The following is a 21,898-nucleotide window of genomic DNA, read 5'->3' as shown; positions in this document are numbered from 1 at the left end:
GCCTAGATTCTAAGATACGGCCGTTTTTTACCCTTTTTTACCCTTTTTCTCATTACCAGAAAATCTGATTGCAAAAAAAATAGCACCATTCGATTCAGCGTCGTCGAATTATCATTATATCAAATTTCGCCCGGCTAGCTAAATTTTCAAAGTTCTCCTCTTGTTGCCTGGACTATACTTTTAATACTTGTTTTCCCTTACTCGATAACGAGAGAGATGAAAGATTTGAAGAAATAAAGATCTAACCGATAACGAATTGTTTTGAGATCGATGTTTCGAACAAGCAAGATGGTTATTATTAATAATACCTTAAAAAATAATCTTCCTTTCATTATAATACAAGATTATCACGTTGTTAGATCTTTTAATTCCCATCGAAGCGTTTTCTTTTCGCTTTCGCGATTCTGTTTCACGGTATGTTGACTACAAATTTTACCCCGTTTTAAGATACGACCGTTAAAAAATTAAGCGCGACGCGAAGAAGATAAAAGTTGAAAAAAGAAATCAAAAGAAAAAATAGTATGATTTTTAAAACGATACCCCACCACTCACTCATTCACTCATTCACTCACTCACTCTCATTTCCATCGTACGATATTAATTATTAATTTAAAGTATTATTCTATGTCTTCTAAGTTTCTAATGCCACGTGGAATTGATTAGATTGTTTACGGAATTTGAAAGGGATGATAACGAGCGTTGCAATAAGCACCCTCCTCTCTCACCACGTGACAAAACCAATCTCTTTAGCTCGTTCAAACTCAAAGTCGAGGATTGCGAGAGAGATAACGATGTTTACGAAGTAAATCGATTTGGATTTCTTTTCGAAAAGAGAAAAAAAAGAAAAAAAAAAGAAAGAGAAAGAAAAGGCGCGCACATGTTAATGCATTATATCTATATGGGTGTGAAAATGTACATAAGAGTTGTATATACATGGAATTATCACCAGACAAAAATAGTATACGCGAAGGAAGTGAATTAAAAGTGAATATTTTTCGAGATAGATCGAAAATGTATTTTCTTCCGCGGTTGGTATAAGAGATCCATACATGAAAAAGAAATAAAATAATAATAGAAAAAATATATATATATAAAATATATAATTGTCTATCATCAAAACCTTTTTCCTTATCAGAACGTCCTTGCGTGGAGAGAAACAGGTACACGCAAAACGATAATCATGGTAATGCAATACAACGGAAGAACGCTGTTATCTTTAATGATATATTTCAGATATAGAACGATATTTGATAACATTTGCTTGTGGTAATAAAACCGTGCGGTATCTCTTCACGAAAATCTAAAAAATAAAAAAGGCTCTAAAGCTTCTCTTACACCTTTCATATCATTTCTTTTCTCTCTTTCTCTTTTTTCACTTTGATAAATCTATAGAAGAAAATATAAAGCGCAAAATCCATGGGAGGTGGCGGGGGGAGGAGGGGAGAGGAGGAGGAGAATAATCGACCCCATTGGGATAGATCGTACAAACGATTACTACACCGAGAAGAAAATATTTTGGTAACGTGCCAAGCTTCGATGACGTAAATTGGCAAATCTTCTCGATGCTCGAAATATAATATAAAGGAAAAAAAGAAAAGTAATAGCAACAACGAAAAAATAAAAAAAAGAAAAAAAAAAAAAGAAATACAGAAAAATAAGCACGCCCCCTACTACTACTAGGAACCACCTTGAAAGCTTGAGAAATGCACACTCGTCGAGTTATCTGCGAAGCATTACGAGGCATCCACTCGCGTATATTTCGGCGTAAACAAGCGTTCGTAAACAAGCTCAAGATACACCAAGTTTTTTGGCCGAATGCAATAAAATCGTTTTTCTCTTTCTGTTTCACCCAAACCCGTAACCCCCTGTAGTCGTCTTACCTATACAGTTGCCTACAGTTTTATGGTCTTATTTTCACCCTCCTCGAATGTTACGACATACTTATATACACGTATACATATATATATATGCACACACGTATTACGTATGGTACGTTCGAAACTCGACTAGCGGAGTAGAAACGAGCGAAAAAATTTCTCCGAGTGTGTGTTCTCCTCGGTGTCGAGTTTTAAAGTCTCTTGTGGTGAAGGAGGATCACTCTCGGGGAAAATGGGTGAGGTGGGGTTGGGGAGGGTGAGGTGGTGCCAAGGACCCTTGTTGAGTTGTTTCATAAAAAGAAACGCAGATGGAATATATTTTTTAAGGAGAAGGAGCAAGTTATTTCTCCTTTGTACACACGTTCGCTCAATACGAAACTAGAAACGATACTTTAACGCGGAGGGGGGTAAAATGGAGGTAAGGTGGGATGGTGGAATGATGGAACGGGTAGGAGGGTAGAGGTAGGTGGCTGCCTACGTGAGATTTAAACAAATTTTCTCTTATCGAGTCGACTTATTTTTACGTTTAAGTAAATTATGCGAGATAACAAAAAAAAAAAAAAAAGAAACAAGCAAGAAAACAAAATAAATTAATAAAGAAAAAGAAAAAAAAACAACAAAGAAATTCTCGATAAGCCGAATATCGAGTAGCATCATCTTTCGAAAACACACAAATATTTTTGTTGTTCTTTCTTTTCTTATAGCAAAAGCAAAAGGACAAATGTCGCGTGAGTATATGCGCGAAAACAATTTTCTATATATTATGTACGTACAAACATATGTATATACATTCACATAGACAATTTTACGTAACGAATATATCAATGTTATTTAATTAACATTCGTCTCAGGATTTGGGATATTTTTAAAGAATAAAAATAAGAAGATATTAGAATAGATTATAAAACAAAAAGATTCATCATTATTAACGATCGGTAAATAACAACGGTATTTATATTATCGTTAAGCCTGATGCAACGCGGAAGCAAGTTTCGTCAGCTACTTGAAATAAACCATAAAAGAGACTATAGATAGGACCTAATCGTGCGTAATGTTCTTCTATTTTTTTCGGCTAAATGTCGGATAAGAATCGCGATCGAGCCAACAACCCGTATGTAGATACATGTATTATATGTATGCACGTCTCATTGAATGCATTAGTTATGTTTCTTTGTTCTTCTCCCATTACTATGTTCATGACTCATATGTGCTCTACATATATAGCATATACATATATATATATTATATATTATATATATAGATGAGATAACACGCGACTTATAAACGAGTGCGGCATATGTGTTTATTTTGCGATAAAACTTCTATACATTTCATTTTCAACAATTATAATAATAATAATAACAATAATAATAATAATAATAATAAAATTAAAAAAGAAGATGAATAAGAATATTGACGAGCAATCGTAAGACGTAAGAAACAATTATCCAATTGTATAATAAACTGTAAACCTTTCTCTTTGGTTACCAATAAACTCTCTGCGAGTATTTCATTAATATAAATGAAAAAGAAAAGATATATTATTTTTAATGCATAAATATTTATTTATATAATCATTAATGTGTTCAACCATTAGTCACTAATCACGCTTTTACATTAAAGTAAGCTTAAATTGCTTTTTTTCTTTTTTCACAGAGTATTATTTTTTTTTTTTAATTTAAAAAGAATCAATAGTAGTAGCGTGTAAAAGAATTAATGAAGGGCGCGTATTTTTATATGAAATCTCGATATTATTTATTAAAAATTTGTTTGACTAACAATAACTAAGATTAGCATAAATGTTGATACGTAACTTGTAACTGAACATAAACGATATGTGTATTATACTTATTTCTGGAGAGAGAAATTTTATTCGTTTACTGTAACGCGTGGCCTATATATTTTATGTAAAGAATGTTTATTCATCTCTCTTACTCTTTCTCTTTTCTTTTCTTTCTTTCTCTCTCTCTCTCACCACCCCTTGATCCTATTCAACTCCTATCCGTTCGAATTTATACTCGATGAAATCCAACAGTAGTTGAGGAGAGTCGTAATCATTATGTTGGCCCGTTCTTCCTTTCCTTTCCCTTCCCTTCCTTCCCCACCCTTTAGCATGAAGGGTCCTCAACGATTTCTTTCTTTAACGGATCTTCGTCCCTATTTAACCGAGAAGAGTTCACTGCACTTTCATCTCATTCGATCTCATCAAATTTTACTCTCATCATCAGTCAGATTTACATAATTTATTTATCTCGATTATACTGATGTTCCGTAAAATGTTTTAACAAAACAAACAAAATAGTAACAATAGTTGAATAAATTTATTCAAAATGTAAACGAATACAAGTTTATCATAAAAACACGTTATACGCGATAGTTTATATTCCATTTGATCGCAAATATTTTCAGATTTCAGAAAAATCTATACATATATACATGCACATACACACATACATTAATGTTTGACCGAATGACTTGCTCGAATTAATTTGAAAATTATCTTACGTAATCCAATATACACCTGCACGTAAATGTGTATTTATGTAAGGTACGTATAGTAGCCTAATCGAATACTTTCTTGCGCAATAAAAGATTACAATTTAACGTTGGTTATATAACACATTGTATAAATATATATGCGTGTGTGTGTGTACATTTAGGAACACGTGTGGTATCTGCACGCATGGTAACAAAGAAGAACGTTCTTCGTAAAATTCAACCCGGTAGAAATCTCCCAATCAGATTATAAGCGGAACATTTAAAGTCACTTTTATTAGGCTTGTTTTGAACTAACAAATCGAATATATCAGCACTACCATCATTTTCATCATCATCATTATTATCATAATCATCATCATTAACACCATTCGTCAACAGATGTGAATAATTATTTACAAAATAATTTTATCCACGTGTCAAATTGATAAGAAAAAGAAAAAAAGAAGAGAAAAATAAATAAACGCATAAATAATATGCACTGAAAATCAAAAAACAAATTTCAAGAGAAAAACTAGAACGGAAGGAAAGATAAATTTATGGAAGGAATATCCCTTATCGTGACCGTTCCAAATCTATTTCTTTTCTATCTTTTTTCGAAAAAAAAACGATACACTTTGTAGGATTTTCATAAATTTTCCGAAGAAACAGTTTTTTTCTTATTATTTCTTTTTTTTCTTTTTGGGGCGGGGGGAAAGGAAAAAAAGCAAGGACAAGACGAAACACACGTACTAAAAACGAACGTTCCTTTCATTTTCTCAGGTAAACTTTCCAAGGGATCTCATTTTCGTTTGAACCATGCTGAAAAATTCTACGGATCATCTGAGAAGGTATAAAGAGGGACGGAAGAAGGGAGTAAACGCAAAAAAAAAAAAAAGAAAGGAGGGKGAAGGGGACAAAGTTTCCTTCTTACTCTCTCTCTTTTATTAAAATCCCCTATTAGAAAAAGGCCGCCTATTAAACAACTCTCTTTCAAACTTTAACTATTCTCGATATAGTAATAGAAGATAGAAAGAGAGAGAGAGAGAGAGAGAGAGAGAGAGAACCCACTTTCTTACTACCAAACTATGAGATCGATAAAAAAAAGGAACGAGTATAAAACACGAAGTCTAGACGATCGATGACGGTTGCTTATTTGTTGGACAGCCACCTGTGGTTTTTATCGTTAATTAATTATTACCTTAGACGAGCGTGTTCACTCACTCTCTCATCTATATAAACTCACATATGTATGTATAATACACGCATACGTACGTAAAAAAATGTTCAAGTATATATGTCATTACTACAAGTGTATTCGATCAAACTTGTGATCAAGTAGTACATATACGCAATGTATTCATTAAAAAACAGATGACAAACCTTAGTATGAATCACTAATGTCTAATACGATAAAGTGTAGTTTAAAGAAGAAGAAGAAGCAAAAAAAAAAAAAGACACAATGATGCAACTTATTATAGAAATGATACGAATAACAAAATTACACGTGTACCTTTTCCTTTTTTTTCTCTCTCTCTCTCTCTTTCTTTCTCTCTTTCTTTGTCTCTCTCTTTCTCTCTCAGTTTACCGACCTTTCTTTGTTCCTTTGGGGAAGTAACTGAAGCTAACGGATTATGCGCTAGAATGCGCGATATTCGGAACGAGCTCGTGCTTATAAATAGCCAACTGTAGCGTAACGTTACGGTAACCTAACGTGGATGGGAAGATCCAACCAAAATCGTATATCAACATAATAAAAAATGATTATCACAAATCGTTATCCATGCGATAATAATGTGTTAAGTGTCCAAATTATATGGAAAATAACGTAAGCACATTTTGGTTAACTCATCCCCACGTATTCAATATTATATATATATAATATATTTTTACATTGTATAACCATTAATATTACATTATATATTATTTAATATTAATTGTTTTTTTCTTTTTTTCATTTTAACATCAAAAGACAAACTTTCTTGAATGTTAAAATACAACAAAGAAAGGAGAAGTAAATTTAATTGGTCAAAAAAATATTTTTCGTGGATGCATACTTTTTGTGTACCACGGAAACGCGTAACTTCCGTTTATAATAGTTTTACAAAGAATTCTTATCTGATCGATTCGCGTTGCATTTTTCTTCCCGTCCCCGAATCTTGCTTCCCCCATCCGTGACACGTTTCCGGTTTCATTTGTATGTTCCTTTCTTATCGAAATTTGATTTCCGCGAGTTTAATAGGAGAAACGAAAAAATCCTACCGAAAAATAATTAATTCACACATTTGCATATACGTTCCGTACGGAAAAATTTCGGTGATACGCTTCGGAAAGAACAAACGGGAAGGGGCGAGCTGTTGGTTGGGGTGTAAACGTTTTGAAATATTCACGATTTGTAAATTGAGACCGAATGTAATAAGCGATTTTTTTAAATGACATTCTCGATTTCTGCATTATTTCATCATCGTTCGTAAGAAAAAGAAAAATATTTGTCTCCTAGGGTGTGACGAAATTATCAATACAAAATTGAAACATCACTCATCGTTATCTAACGCGAGAAAAATTATTTTGCTACTTGCTGAGTTGCGAAAACAAAAAATTTACAAATTAAAATGAAAAAAGCAAAAAAGAGAGAAAGAAGATAAACGATAATACGAAGGATTATCATTATTACTCATACGAGCGCGAATCTAATAGTAAGAAACAGATTAGGCAAGTACTTGTGACATTTAAAAAAAAAAAAGAAAAAGACCAATCTTCGACGAACAATTATACGGCTGATGAGATAAAACAAGCAATTACCCCCGTTGATGTGCGATATCTTTTTGATTTTATTATTATTTTTTTATTCTAATTTCTATACGTTTCTCTTAAAAATCGTTGTGTTCATAGGAATGAAAAAAAAAAAACAAAAAAGGAATAATATAATTAAAAGAATATATTACATTATTGTATAATTAGAGGAAAACGAAAAAAAGAAAAGAAATAAACGATGGAAGGAAAGAAAAACCGAAAAATTGTTTTAAATGTTATTAGCGAAATGTGTGAAAATTTCCACTCGGTATGAGAACGAAAAATATTTGTTCAAGGTGACAACACACGAGTCGTATAGACATTATTTTTCCGTTCAGGTTTAATTAGTCATAGTTCGCGCTCACGATGTGCGAGCTAGGCGATAAGAATTGCAAGGTTCTTCGAAATCTAGTTTGACCGCAAATGTTGACAATAGTTCGAACGATTAACAATGGTTAATTACAATATTCCTTGAATTTCCTACCTTTCGATACACCCTACCCTATCCCACATCCTCTCTCTCTCTCTCTTTCCGTTTCTTTTCATTTTTGTACTTCTTCATTCTTTTCTTTTCCTTTCCTCCTTTCTCATTTTACTTTTTCTTTTTCTGTACTTTTCTTTTTTTTATTTTTACATATTATGCATTCGCGACTTTATCTAATAATTCAATGCGAAAATAAAAAAGCAAGCAAACAAGCGAAAGCAAACGTGCCAGGTGTGAACGTATTTATTCGCGATCGAAAGAAAGATAAGAGAACGAATTTTAATAATAACGTCTCAATAGTATTTAAGAGGAAAAAAAAAAAGTAACTTGTTCCTAATGTATTTTTTTTTCTTTTTCGGTAATTTTTTTTCTGGTCACACATTTCAAATGATGCAACATATTTGATATACTTTAAAACGTAGAGATAACCCTCCCACGAGGAGAAGATTTCATTTAGTCGTCACGGAGGATTCGTACGAAAGAGAAATTTTTCTCAAGGACGTAGAAACGATATCTAATAACTCGAATTCGAAGAAGTAGATAAAATAAATAGAAAAAAAAAAAAAACAAAAAAAAAGCAAAAAACGTAATCAAGAGGAATAAGAGGAAAAAGAGGAGAATGAAAAGGAAGGAGGGGGGAAGAAAGGAAAGAAGGAATATTCCACCTTCACCGCCACCCCCGCCACCTTACAATCGATAAACTCTGTCGACCTGTTTTTTTTTTCACTTTCTTTCTTTCTTTCTTGCAAATTTCTACCTCGAAACGTGACAACGCGCGTCGATTATAAATCGAAAGATCGTAAAGATCGAACGATACTTTACATTTTTCTTTTCGTTTTTTTTTTAAACTCCTTTTCAAACAAAAAAAAATAAAAGAAACAAGAAAATTACAATAATTTGTGGCGGGACGCGAGAGTACAAATAATCCCTCTGTCGAATAAATATAATAATAACGTATTACAACAAATATATTTGCGTGTGTTGTTTAAAAACAAATCGAAAATTTGTTTAACGTAGCCTCCTACTAACAAATTTTTCTCTCTTTAACGTTGCGAATAATTTTCTTCTTTTTTTTTTTTTTTTCGGATAAAATTAAAATAACGAAAAGCAATATTTTTACCATTCGTTGATTTATGTGTTAGTTAGATTATCATAAATTAACAGAAAGCGCGTGTGCAGGAACGCGCGCGCGCGCATACGCAAACATAAAAATGAAAAAGAGAGAGAGAGAGACAAACAAAGCCTTCTTTCACAAGTAATTAAAATAATCGTACATATGTACGAGCTCGGCCGTATCTTGATTAAAACGTCATCGAGTCTGCCTAATTTGCTTTTCAAGTTAGTAACAAACAACACAAGTTCGTAAAGAAACTCGAGATAATAATAATAATAATAATAATAATACCGAGAAACTTATATTTATTTTTTTTTCTCCCTCTTTTTTTTCTTCTTTCTCCTTGTTTTTATCGCTCTTATTTTTCTCCCCCTCAGTATCCCGCTTCACCCTCCCCCATTAACGATATCGAGACGCGATATAAAAAAAAGAATAAAAATAAAATAAAAATAGAAAAATAAAATTAAAAAAAAAAACAGAAAAAAAAAGAAGATAATCAACGATATTTATTATACGTGCATTTTCTTTCCACTATTCTCCCGTTCTCTCTTTTCCCCCCCCATTCTTGCACAACATATCCGATGAACGAACGTGTGCAACACGCACAGTGCAGCAAAGTAAATAAAGTAGCTACAGGTATAGGGTGGTACAGGTATAGGTATAGATATTTGCAACTTGTATCTAGGTCGTTTCTCTATCTCTATCTATCTATCTCTCTCTCTCACTCTTCTTTTGCATATGTTTGTGAGAGTCAAACGATAGGGAGCAGCAATGTGCGCATCCAAATTAGATTCGAATGCTGTCTCACGTTCTATTATCGGACAAGCTCGATTCCTGTCCCTCATCTCTCTTTACTTTCCCCCCTCCCCCCAATTTTTACGAAGGAAACAGGTTTCCCCATAGAAAGAAATAGAACAAAAAAAAAAAGGAAGAAGAAGAAGAAGAAGAAATTGGAAAGAGTTGTTTGGTGGTCGATGAACGTGGATTGGAGCAGCAACTTTGTTGGTTCCCCTCCCTCCCTCCTCTCTGCCCCCATAGAACGGGGAAAAAAATAAGAAAATCTAGACAAGATTTCGAATGTGGGATAGAATAATTTTCTTGCTAGATTACCGATAAAGATTAATTATATATCCAAATAAGAGGAAACTAATACGACGAAAAATATAATAATAATAATAATAATAATAAAAAACAAGTCTCTCATTTTTTCTTTCTTTTAATATTCTTCCTCTTCTTCACTTTATTGGCCTTGATTCCGCCCCCGCGGATCTCGTTGCGATCTCCCATGTGATACGACGAGATTACGTAAGGTGGTGGGAGTTTGACTCCCCTTTAGCATGATCGTCTCTCTCTCTCTCTCTTTCTGTATGTCGACGACGTATATTTCGCATCGTTACACGTTAGTGGGGATGAAAAAAGAGAATCCGAGAGAAGAAAGTGTGAGTGAGTGAGTGAGTGAGTGAGAGAGAGAATAGGATGAAAATGAAGATGGAGATAGAGATGAAGAGGGTAAGAAGAGAGGGGTTCAACAGGGGGGAGAAGAAGGGAGTCAAGGGGACAAGGGAAGGGGGAGAGGGTTTCGTGCGGGCTCTGGCACCGAGCAGTCTGCTGTTCCGTTCACCTCGGTGTATTCCCTCGAGCAATGCCAGGGAAACCAGGGCCGTCGGTGCCACTTTTAGAACCCTCAGTTTTATCTTTTTATCCCCTTTACTTACTTACCAACATTAGTTAGATCACCTAACCGATTTTTTTTACCTTTCGCAATAGAAAATTATCGTTTATTCTTGGATTCGCGAGGTAAAATGTGGTGTATATTATAAGTACACGTTCTTTTTTTTTTCGTATATAAATTTGACAAAAATTTGTGTTTTTCGATCTTAATTATATTATTATAAAATGAAGGATAAATAATGTTGTTAAATTTCGCAAAAATGATTCGTTGGTTGGTATTAAATCGTTCGATTTCTACAGCTGTCCGATGATTCTTAAAATAAATTTCGTCAGAGTAACGTGTCGACCCGACCAACGGGATGCAGAAAGATCAATCGTGTTCTATTCGTACGTGCGAGAGCATAAGGTCGGAAAGAGACAAGATACACCTCGATTCTAAATTTGGTCTCTTCCCCTTCGGATGTTGGAACGAAGGAACACGAACGAACGAACGAACGAACGAACGAACGAACAAGCCTAGAGTATCGCAACATTCACGAGAATCACGATATTACTATCTTACTAATATAATAATAATAATAATAGTAAATTCGAATAAAATTATCGGGATAAATAAATGACCTTATTCGAAACAAAAAAGAAATATCTATATATTGTATATATAAAAGTACACACATTCTTGCGTTTTTAAATATCTTTAAATTAAAAGAAAATGTAAAAAGGTTTCTTCTTCTTCGAAATTAAATTAAATATTTCTTATGGGTACAATATTTAAGAAATAATTTAGTTTAATTCTTTTTCAACAAATAAATTATTTTTCTTTTTTATAAAGTAAGCGTATTGAAAAATAAAAAAGAAAAACAAAAGAATAATAATAATTATAAATTTTTGATCAGAACAATACGCATTTGCATATAATCGTGATTTTTTTTTTTTTTTAGTAAACATCTATACGGTGTCTTACCCCACCCCTCATTAACTCGAAAAAAAACAATAAAATTAGTAAGTCTCTTTTCCCCTTCCCACTTCCTTATTTTATAGAAAGAACAAAGAGATCAAACCCGTGGGAACGGGAGGAAGAAGATAGCGCTTCTTTTTCTTCTTCTTCTTTTCGAGTGGAAAAAAACATGGTCTACTCTACGGACGAATTTCGATCGTCATGGCTCATAAAGTTAAAACCCCACAGGGACAGCAGAAGTTACGCTAGCGGAAGTCATTTTATGGCTTTCGTTGGAATCGTAAATACAAAAACATCCTTCATTATGAATCAATGAGAATAAAGTTTAAAACGGTACATAATGCATAAATACATATATAGAAATATATATATTTATATCATATATGTATATATATATACATAACACATTCTACACATATCTCACGTAATATCTTACGTAATTCTTCTCCTCGTAAAGATTTATTTAGATTTTTCTTCTTATATGTTCATTGGTTACTATCTCCCGTTATCGATAGAGAGAGAGATAGATAGAGAGAGAGAAAAAAATGAATAGTAAAAAGGCATGGACTTTGAATTAAATCGAATTCGATTAGTCCCACATTATCGGTCAAAAGCTTACAATTGCATACTGATTTCCATAAAAATCTAATATATCGTGATAAATTTTGAAGTGATCTATCGTCGTTATATAATATATTAAATATGAACAACTTGAATTACGTTTTTAAAAGACGTTAACACATATTCATTATATCCATAATGTTCTTGCACAAGAATATATATCGACAGTTTAAAGCAATATTACATCGAATGAATAATTTTCATTACTTGGGACACAGGTTATTTTCGAACATCATCTAACGTTATAAATCATGGAATAAAAATATTTTGTAAAATTAGAAATATACTCTGACAAAAATTAATTGCCAGAATGTCTCGGAATATTTTTTATATCAGATTATCATTCGAAATAATACGAAATTATTTGAAAAAAAGAAGAAGAAAAAGAAAATAATAATAATAATACAAAATGTTAATAAATATTACTCGTAAGGTTTAATTGACAAATAATAAATCTAAAGTCGTTCATTTTGGCTTATAAATATCTTCGTTTCTTTGAATTTAAATAGCGATTCCAAACGTTTACTTGGCTTTTAAACTTGAATCAGATAAACTCTTTATAGAATAACGAGAAAAAGAGAGAGAGAGAAATAAAAAGACGTAATGTAAATAACGATGCAAGGTTTCGAACTAAATAGAATCAGCTGGGGGAGTGTCTTCCAGGAAGTACTACTCCGATTCGTTTAAATACCTCTCTACTCATAAATAAACTTGACTTGAGATTCGATTGGTGAAACGTTGTGTGCCTCGTTCGGTTCTCTCGGATTATTTTTTTCCTTTTCTTCTTTTCTTTTCTTTTTGCAACATATATAGAAAAGAGACATGCACACACGATTGTTGCATATACACGTGCGCATTGTATAAACTACAGAATCTCTCTTTTCGGTCTATAAATAATTCTCGAGAGTCAGTTGGAAGGTGTTTAAAGGAACAAAGAACACGTAAAACGTATAGTCCAAAAGAAGAAGAGGAAATAATAATCGGTTAGGTTTGTTAAAGGATGAGAAAAGAACGTTTTCATTTTGTTATATTATTATTCGTTTATTGTTGACGATGATGATTACGTCGTTGTGGTTTAAAAAAATACTCGTTTTTTAGTAAGGATTTATCAAAGGAAACACTTCTTCTTCTTATTTTTATTCTTATTCTCGACGATGCGATTCGATGCGATGCAATTTGAAAATATATAAAGAAAGAAAAAAAAAATAAAAAAGAAACTGAACGTTTAGATTATTATTCAAAGTTGGTAGCAGTCGATCGATTGCGTGAGCGTAACCACGTAAGCCAATCATTTGCGAACTAAGAAAAACGGCGATTTCTTATCCGCTGATAGAATTATCATGACTCAACGTTAGATTTAAGCCTACACATTCCGATTATTTAATTGCACGCTTCATTACCTGACCTTCGAAAATATTACAAAGTTTACCCATTACCAAATGCGATTATTAAAATACCACGTGTGTTGTGTCTGCAAGTTGTTTTAATTGCATTTTAATAATTATCAATTTTTATTCCCGATTTCGATTAAATCGTTTATACAAATATAAGAAAAGCAAATGATTTATCCTTTTTGGTTGACACCAAAAAATAATAAAAAAAAAATTAAACGATAATTCGTGACGTATCGTTTAAAGATGAAAATCTAATGAACGCATTCAACGAGTAGCTGTTAATCTTAAGATAAATGTAGAAAACAAGGAAACAGGTAGATCAAATCTTGAGATAGAATAGTATAAAATTGTAGAATCGAGAATCGTATTCGATTTCAAGGACAATGTACCGCATTATTCACGATAGTTCGTTCTTTGTCAAGGACAAGAACGCGATTCTCCTTTTAAGAGCTAACAACGTTTAGCATATTTGCAACGTTGTATTATATTATCTGCACCTGATCTCGGTGGTATGTAATTAAGTAATCACGGTATTACATCCTCGATGATCTTTCCTATTATTCTTGGCTAAACATGCGATAAATTATTATTATTATTATTATTATGTCATATCCAAAAAAATGAATTTTTCTGACTGAGTATTTCTTTTTTTTTCGTTTCTTCATATATAAATATTATATTTATATATTAGAGATTCGCGTGTATTAAAAAATTTATGTAACAAAAATAAAAAGAAAAGGTAGAAATTTATATTATATCATACGTTTCCTCTTGAAATTATTCATTTGAAAAAAAATGTCAAACGTCGGTCGGATGATTTAAAAAACATTTCAATTAGACATAAAAGAGAGATGAAACTAAAAGATGGAAGAAACACGTGCGTCCGCGTAGAAAAGAGAAAGGATTTCTACTACGTGAAAAAGAAGAGGTCTTCCGGCACACGAAAATTTCTATGCTGTTGCTACTGCTGCTGCTAACATGTGCTCGGTATTTTTTATTTCGTAAAAAGAAGAAGAAGAAGAAGAAAAAAAAGAAATAGAAATTGTCGAATATAGCATCGCGGTTAAAAGAGAAAAAAACGTGGGAGTCCGACGAGCCCGGGAAGTCTTCTGAATCATATAAACAAAGAGGGAAGAAGATTTGTGGCAGTGTCATGCTCGAAGATACACCATTAGATTCCGTTGGTAGACTTCGAAATTAGAAGTGAAAAGAAACGGTGCCGACATACGTAAGTTTATACGAAAAAAAAAAAAAGAAAAAAAAGAAAGCTCATTTTCTTTCTTCCTTTCTTTCTTTCCCTTTAACACCCTACGCTATTTTTATTTATTTATTTATTTATTTATTTATATATATTTTATCTTTTTTCTTCCTTTCGTTGAAAAAATAAATATTACGAAAGAAAGAAATAAATAAAACATGTTTTTTTAATTATTTTTTTTCTTATTTTCAAATACATTGAAGAAGATAAATCAGCAATGTATACGATAGCAAACGATTAAATATTCATAGATTTGTCGGTATAAATTAAATTTCTAATATTAAAACGTGTATAGAAGCATTATATATTATGATAACATACAGTACATATACTTATTAATATAAATAAATAAGAGATATAATATTGTGACTTTAATTTAAACGAATTAACGAAACGTTTGGTAGACGTTCGATTGGAGAACGAAAATTTTCTTTTGATAATATTATAAAAAAGATCAACGCTCTTGTGTCGAGAAATGATGTGAAATATCCACGGTAAGTTAGTTGTTGCATTAACATAAGTATGTATATGCAAATCGTATTTCACGCGTTATGTGTAATAGGTTTCCTTGTGCGCGAGTTTGTTTGCGACAAAAAGACGAAGAAAGTCATAAGACAACTGTACACAAACGTATGTATATCTTGTTCTATCTGTTTGTCTATCTATCCGTCTATCTGTCTGTGTAGACGACGATAGCATAATGCCAAGACTCGTACGAGAACATACATATACATACGTATAAATGCATAATAATTGTATAAGTGTAAGATATTCCAGTATTATTCTTACTTTTCTACGAATCGTTATAGAATTCACGATAAACAACGTTCCCGACGATTACGATGATGATGATGATTAAAGTTGTGAAAATGTTTTCTACTTTTCACAAACTTACATACGAGAATCCCATCTATATAATAATAGTAGAGTCAAGCAAACTCCGCCAATGGATTTCATTTCATATATATAGCGAGAATGTTATCATTGTAAACGTGAATCATGTGCATGAGAATCGAGTTACGAGGCGTATCGAAAAATATGAACGTCGATATTATCGATCAGGGAATAATATTATGTTATTGACGCATGTAAAAATGTTGTTGTTAAAAAAATAAGACCATTTTTAAAAGTTTCATTTAGAAATGATAAATAATTGTCGATTAACGTTGACGCGTTATGCGAGAAAATTTGTTAACTATCAATCGAAATATTCTCTTACGTGAGTATATAACAATATTATTATTATTATTATTTATTATGATTTTTCTCTATCTTATTTTTCCGACGACATATTAATTCAGGATAAATTCCATGGCGACGTATACATTAGCCTTAACGATATTTACCATTTGGTTGACCGATTGGAAAGTAATTTGTGCTCGTATTCCTTTTTATCGTGGTAAATTTGAAAAAAAAGGTTGAAGAAAGTGCATCAATGGATCCGAATAGAAAAACAGAATTAATTTCTATCATCGAAACATTGGAGAATAATATGATTAAATAATAATAATAAAATAATTAAATAATAAAAATTAAACAATTAAAAACAATGAAAATATAACAAATTAGCGATTAAAGTGTAATAATTTAATAAAAAAAAAAAAAAAAAAAAAAAAAGAAAAAAAAAAATATTCGCCCGAACAGGGACTTGAACCCTGGACCCTCAGATTAAAAGTCTGATGCTCTACCGACTGAGCTATCCGGGCTCCTTGAAGATATATTTCCAATTATTACTTATATACCACACTACCGTTCTTATATATCGCTGTACTCGTTAAAATAATCACAAAAATACAATTAACAATTATGTTGTAAATAATATTAAACAAGAATTAAATATTTCTTTCATTTTTTTTTTTTTTTTCATAAATTACAAAAATCGTTTTACAATATAATAATTTACGAGATATATATTTTGTATATACAAACAATTTTCAATTCGACTTGATTTTATTTATCAAAGACGTTCTCAATCTTTGTTGTTATCAAACGGCTTTTCCTTATTGTAATTTACAATTCACATGATAATATATTGGTTTATTGACCCACGGTGGTAACTTTGAAAAGATGATAATCTCGAACGAACGGAAACTAAAACCGGTCTATCATGATTTGCACTGGTTTCGACTTGCCGTGATTGAACAAAAATCATCTAATAAGTAAGACGCAGTATCGAGTGAATTATCCTTGACATAAAAAATTCCATATATTTATATATAAAATATATATATATAGATAAATTGTAAGCACAGAGGTCAAAGAACGTATTATCGAAGGCTCGTTAACGCAAAAACCTTCCCACATTTTATGTTCTACCTATTAATACTGTAATTGATCAAATAATGATTATTCTTTTATACGATTAAATGCAAATAACAATCAATTAAATATCTATAATAGATAATTAAATAATAAATAAAACAATTTTTGTGAAAGTAAAGCAATATAATGCAGCAAGACGATTTTAAATTGAAGTAATGCAACATCGATTGCATTATTTTTAATTTTCAATAACCAGTCGTGATAAGTTTAATGTTAAACACGTGAACAATCATTCTAATAATTCTTTATCTCCACTTAATCTCGATTAACACGTTAATTAATGATCCTACATATGACAAAATGGTAGCTTTCTATTACACTAATAAAAGCGTTCAATTATCCTAACACTTTTAATTATATAATTAAACGAAATTACCGTCAAGAAAAGGTCACAATAAAGAGACATAAATTTCTTACAAATTTGGTTTGATGCTTGGTGACTGGGTTTGAGTTAGTAAAAGATAGGATAAAAAACACGGCGTTGACGAGACATTAATTTGATCAGGGTCGACGGACGATGTCTACCATCGGGAAAAGAAGAGGATGAGGATGACGATAAAGATGAAGAAGAGTGAGTGAGTGAGTGAGTGAATGAAAAAGAAAGAAAGAAAAGAGAAAAGAGAGAGAGAGAAAGAAAGAAACAGGTCGATATTCTACATACGAAGCAAGAAGATTCTTGACACGTTGCCAATGACTTCACAATGTGTCAAGTTCTCGATATTAGAAACGAACGATGACAAAGGGTGTCTTTGTCGAGCTGTTAACGTTGTTAAAATTGACATAGCCCACACGTTGCTACTACTTCTTTTCTACTTTCTGCTACTTTTACAATTCTACACTTTGGATAGACAGATATATATGAATGTATGAATTATGGAATGTGATATTTTTATTCGCCCACTCGATAAACCAAAGATTTATTTTGCCACGTTGTAATAGCACTAATAAGCATCAATAAATTTCACGATTTTTTGTTAAATATATAAAATGTTCGTTAATAACCAACGATAATGTTATCTTTTTAATACGCTAATACGATCGAGGTTAAGGAATTATGAAATCAAACGATCGGCAAAGTTGTTACATCACACGAATAGCAGGGTCAAATTATAAAATGTAGTCGAAGGAACGACTCGGATCAGATCAGCTCAGCTTAACTCAACTCAGCTTAGCTTCGTTTGGTTGCGTATATGTGTGTGTGTCTGTATGATTTATTAACGACTAACTTTGTACGATGACAACAGTGAAAATTGCATAAAGGAACGATTTATTTTTACAACCATTACGTTATTCTTCTCTCATTCATATAGATTTACGTTATATCTATTAATACATATTTTAATATATACTTCGTTTTATTTATTGTTACGTTTAAATTATGATCACCTCCTACTTCTGAATAATTATTTTTTTTTTCTTTTTTTTGCTCTTCTTCTAAGCCGAAACATTGACAAATAAAAAACAAATTTTTGGAAAGTAAATTATAGGACAAAGATTTTATGCTCGAGATGAGAAACTTTGATGATTAATACAGAAAACCCAATGATCGGTCGCGTACATCGACCTAAGATTTAAACGCGTGCACGCGTATATATATATATACACACACACACACACGAGCACAAAGGGACAACCGAGGAAACTCGAAGAAGAGTGTGGATAAGAATTTCACGTTGCTAGCAAGTATCTCCTGCTGGCTAGTTTCCAGCATTAAAGTTCTCAAATATAGCTACCTAATGCCACTTTCACACTGAATCTTCTCATTTATATTTCAAATAGAAAATCGAAAATCTTACGAATACGATATATATTATTTGACGCATAATTTTCTTTCAAAACCTGCCGTTCAAACAATTTTACGTAAGATCGATTTTATATTATATTATATACCTATCACTCGTAATATATTTATACCATTAAATCGAAAAAAAATTCTATTTCTATTTCGAATTTCGAATACTTACGTGTGAATCAAATTCTAATTTTGAATTCTACCTGAGATTGTTGTTGTTCGTAGGAACTACGCGCGAATGTTTTCTTTCACGACTTTGCCCGAATTTATTTTTAGTTAAACGTTCGTGCTCAATAGATATGAGAGATGCAACTTAGATTAAATTCATTACAAATTTTATAATATAGATCTCTGTCATATATATTTAAATATATACAAAAATTATTTACAATTAATAATAGATAACTAGAAGCAAATTTTGAAAATTTGAATTCACGCATACATAGTATACGTAAACCTAACAGCCCGGCTAGCTCAGTCGGTAGAGCATGAGACTCTTAATCTCAGGGTCGTGGGTTCGAGCCCCACGTTGGGCGAATACTTTTTTTATTTTATTAATTTTTTTTTTTCTTATTCCTTACCTTTCTTTCATTCCAATAAATACAACACACACCACATATTTTATCAACGATAAATAGTATGAACCGCGTTTAAACTTACAAACGTATTTTTATCCTACTCCAAATTGAATGTAAGCGTAAATATCGCGTAAATATCGCGTAAATATCACGTAAATAAAATTCTAAGTACTCTCTTTCGTCATTATTTGACGTAAAACTTTTTGATACGAATACGAATATATATATATAACTAATATAAAATACGTTCAAACTTCTACGTTACTTGCCAAATATATTATTAATCTATCATAAATTGTCTTAGAGAGATAAATAATCAATTCTTTCTTTTTTTCTTTTTCGATACGATATCGCAATTTAATTAATAATAATAATAATAGTCACAAAAAATAAAGGAAAAATCATATATTAAATAATAAACGCATAGATTATAAGATCTATAATCCGTTTATTAATGCAAGGGACTAATAAGATTGAATAGAATGAGATAATATCTCTTGATCTTTTATAGATAGAAAGAATCTAACTTAAGAGAAATCCAAGTATTCGGACAAGCGGGATAGAACGCTTTGATGCCAGGTGTTTCGTTGAGTTATTTTCGATTACGGTTTCACTCACTGCCAAGGGATAGGAGGGGTGTGTGTGCGTGTGTGTATATATATGTATGTTTGTGTGCTTCACTAGAGTTGTGTATTTTTAGTGATGCGCGCGACATGCGGCACAACGCGGCAATGTTTCGACATGACCCGAAATAAAATGTTTATCGAACGATGCGGTAAAAATGCACGCTGGATGACGATGGGAGTGATGGTGAAAAAGGTGAGAGAGAGAAGGAAAGAACTGGGGGGTGAGTAGGGGGTTGAAGATTGTTCGTCATTATAATGAGTAGAAACGAATCCTTCCGGGATTTGCCAAATTGTGAAAAATTAAAAATACAAACAATAATGCAGCATATGTTAAAATATACTCTTTCGTATTTTTGTGGTTAATGTTAACTGTGACACAACCAAGAGGAAATTTGGCTTTTCTTACGAAAGAGATCTAGCTTTTTTACTTTTACATATACATATCAAGATAAATTAGGTCATATCAGAATGATTATTTATCCATTATACGCAAGAAAAATAATACGGTTGAACAGACAAATTTCGATGCAATTCAAGTTTGTTACGTGTGTTATATAATCGATGAATACACACACAAACATAGAAATAAATCGAGTTTACATTGGTACAATCTTAATAACCGATATTTATTGAGTTTTATTATACGAGTTATAAAAATAGATACGTTAAGAAAATGATGTCAATTATAATGGAAAAGATTGAAGATAATGTATTAAAAACCGGTAGACTAAGTTTTCGAACCTAATGAACACGCTTCTTCCACGTGATATCAACGAGCGAACAAGTGCTCACGTGCGTTCGACTCCTCTTTCTGACATACCACCCCTCCTATATTTTTACGTGTGTGTGTGTGTTTCTATATTTATATGTTATGTACAAAACGTGAAAGAGAAAAAGATAGATAGATAGATAGATAGATAGATAAATGGAAACGTTTCAATGTATGCGCTAGATGCAAATTTTGATCTTTTCGTATTTATTCGTGGAATGTATAAAAGACAAATCTCGTTAAGTTTATGCGAAGACAAAAAAAAATAAACAAAAAAAACTAACAACAACAAATGTTTCCATATATATTTGCATAGAAACATTTATATATATATATATATATATGTAGGCACGCACGATAGTCTTGAAAAGCATCAAATCTAAATAGAAATTGGCTTTCACCAAAAAGAATAATAATAATAATAATAATAAAAAGAAGAAAAAACGATCCATAAAAGTAATAAAATATGGAAGAAGAAAAGGCGAAGCAACAGGTGGTCGTATGTTCGCTTTCCCAAAAGTCACTCGGTTGCAAACTTGCCAAAGTAATTACGGAAAAGACGATCTTAACTCTTCTCTTTCTTTTCGTTTCTTTATCCGTATGTAAGATCATTGAAATTATATATAATTGCGTGTACTAACACAAAATATATGTACCGTATAAAGGTACAAATATTTAAGAACATATATATATATATATATAATATACGTAAATTTATATGGTTATGTGTGTTGTGTTAGATTCGAAGGAAGCATGAATCATACTAGCTTCTCCTTTACTAAAATTCAACTCATTGTATGTAAGTTCAACGCGCAACAAGACAAAATGATACGAAGAGAAAGTTCTCGATCGTTCGCTACGATAAACATTATCATTAATACGATAACCATCGTTCCTTTCGGTAATTGCTAATTATATTAGCTTTCCTTCTTTCTTTCTTTCTTTATCTTTATTTATTTATTTCTTTTGCCCTGAACAACACGTTAATCGTTTCTTACGAATATATAATTCACTTCTAATTAGTCCAAGTGTATCCGTGATAGCTCAGCCTTTCTTTCTATTGTAAATGTTACCGTCATAGCCGGAAATCCGCCATTGTTGGTAATTCCTCGGCATTCTCATCAATGCAAAGAACCTTCCGATTAACTCGGAAACAGAAGAATTCT

The 21,898-nt window shown here is 31.8% G+C and overlaps 1 protein-coding gene and 2 non-coding genes across 5 annotated transcripts in view; 1 reads left to right on the top strand and 2 right to left on the bottom strand.

Moving 5' to 3' along the window:
* Positions 1-21,898, bottom strand: part of LOC106783757 — a 100,948-nt gene that overhangs the window by 21,516 nt on the left and 57,534 nt on the right. The gene's annotated exons all lie outside the window — the stretch shown is intronic.
* Trnak-uuu lies at positions 16,279-16,351 on the bottom strand. Its single transcript has one exon. It is a non-coding gene; the product is annotated as a tRNA-Lys (tRNA).
* Trnak-cuu lies at positions 19,223-19,295 on the top strand. The gene has a single exon. It is a non-coding gene; the product is annotated as a tRNA-Lys (tRNA).

The sequence above is a fragment of the Polistes canadensis genome, unplaced genomic scaffold (assembly GCF_001313835.1).
Source record: "Polistes canadensis isolate GaletaPanama2010 unplaced genomic scaffold, ASM131383v1 scaffold_25, whole genome shotgun sequence".
Taxonomy (NCBI): domain Eukaryota; kingdom Metazoa; phylum Arthropoda; class Insecta; order Hymenoptera; family Vespidae; genus Polistes; species Polistes canadensis.
This window is presented reverse-complemented; position numbering and strand designations above follow the sequence as displayed.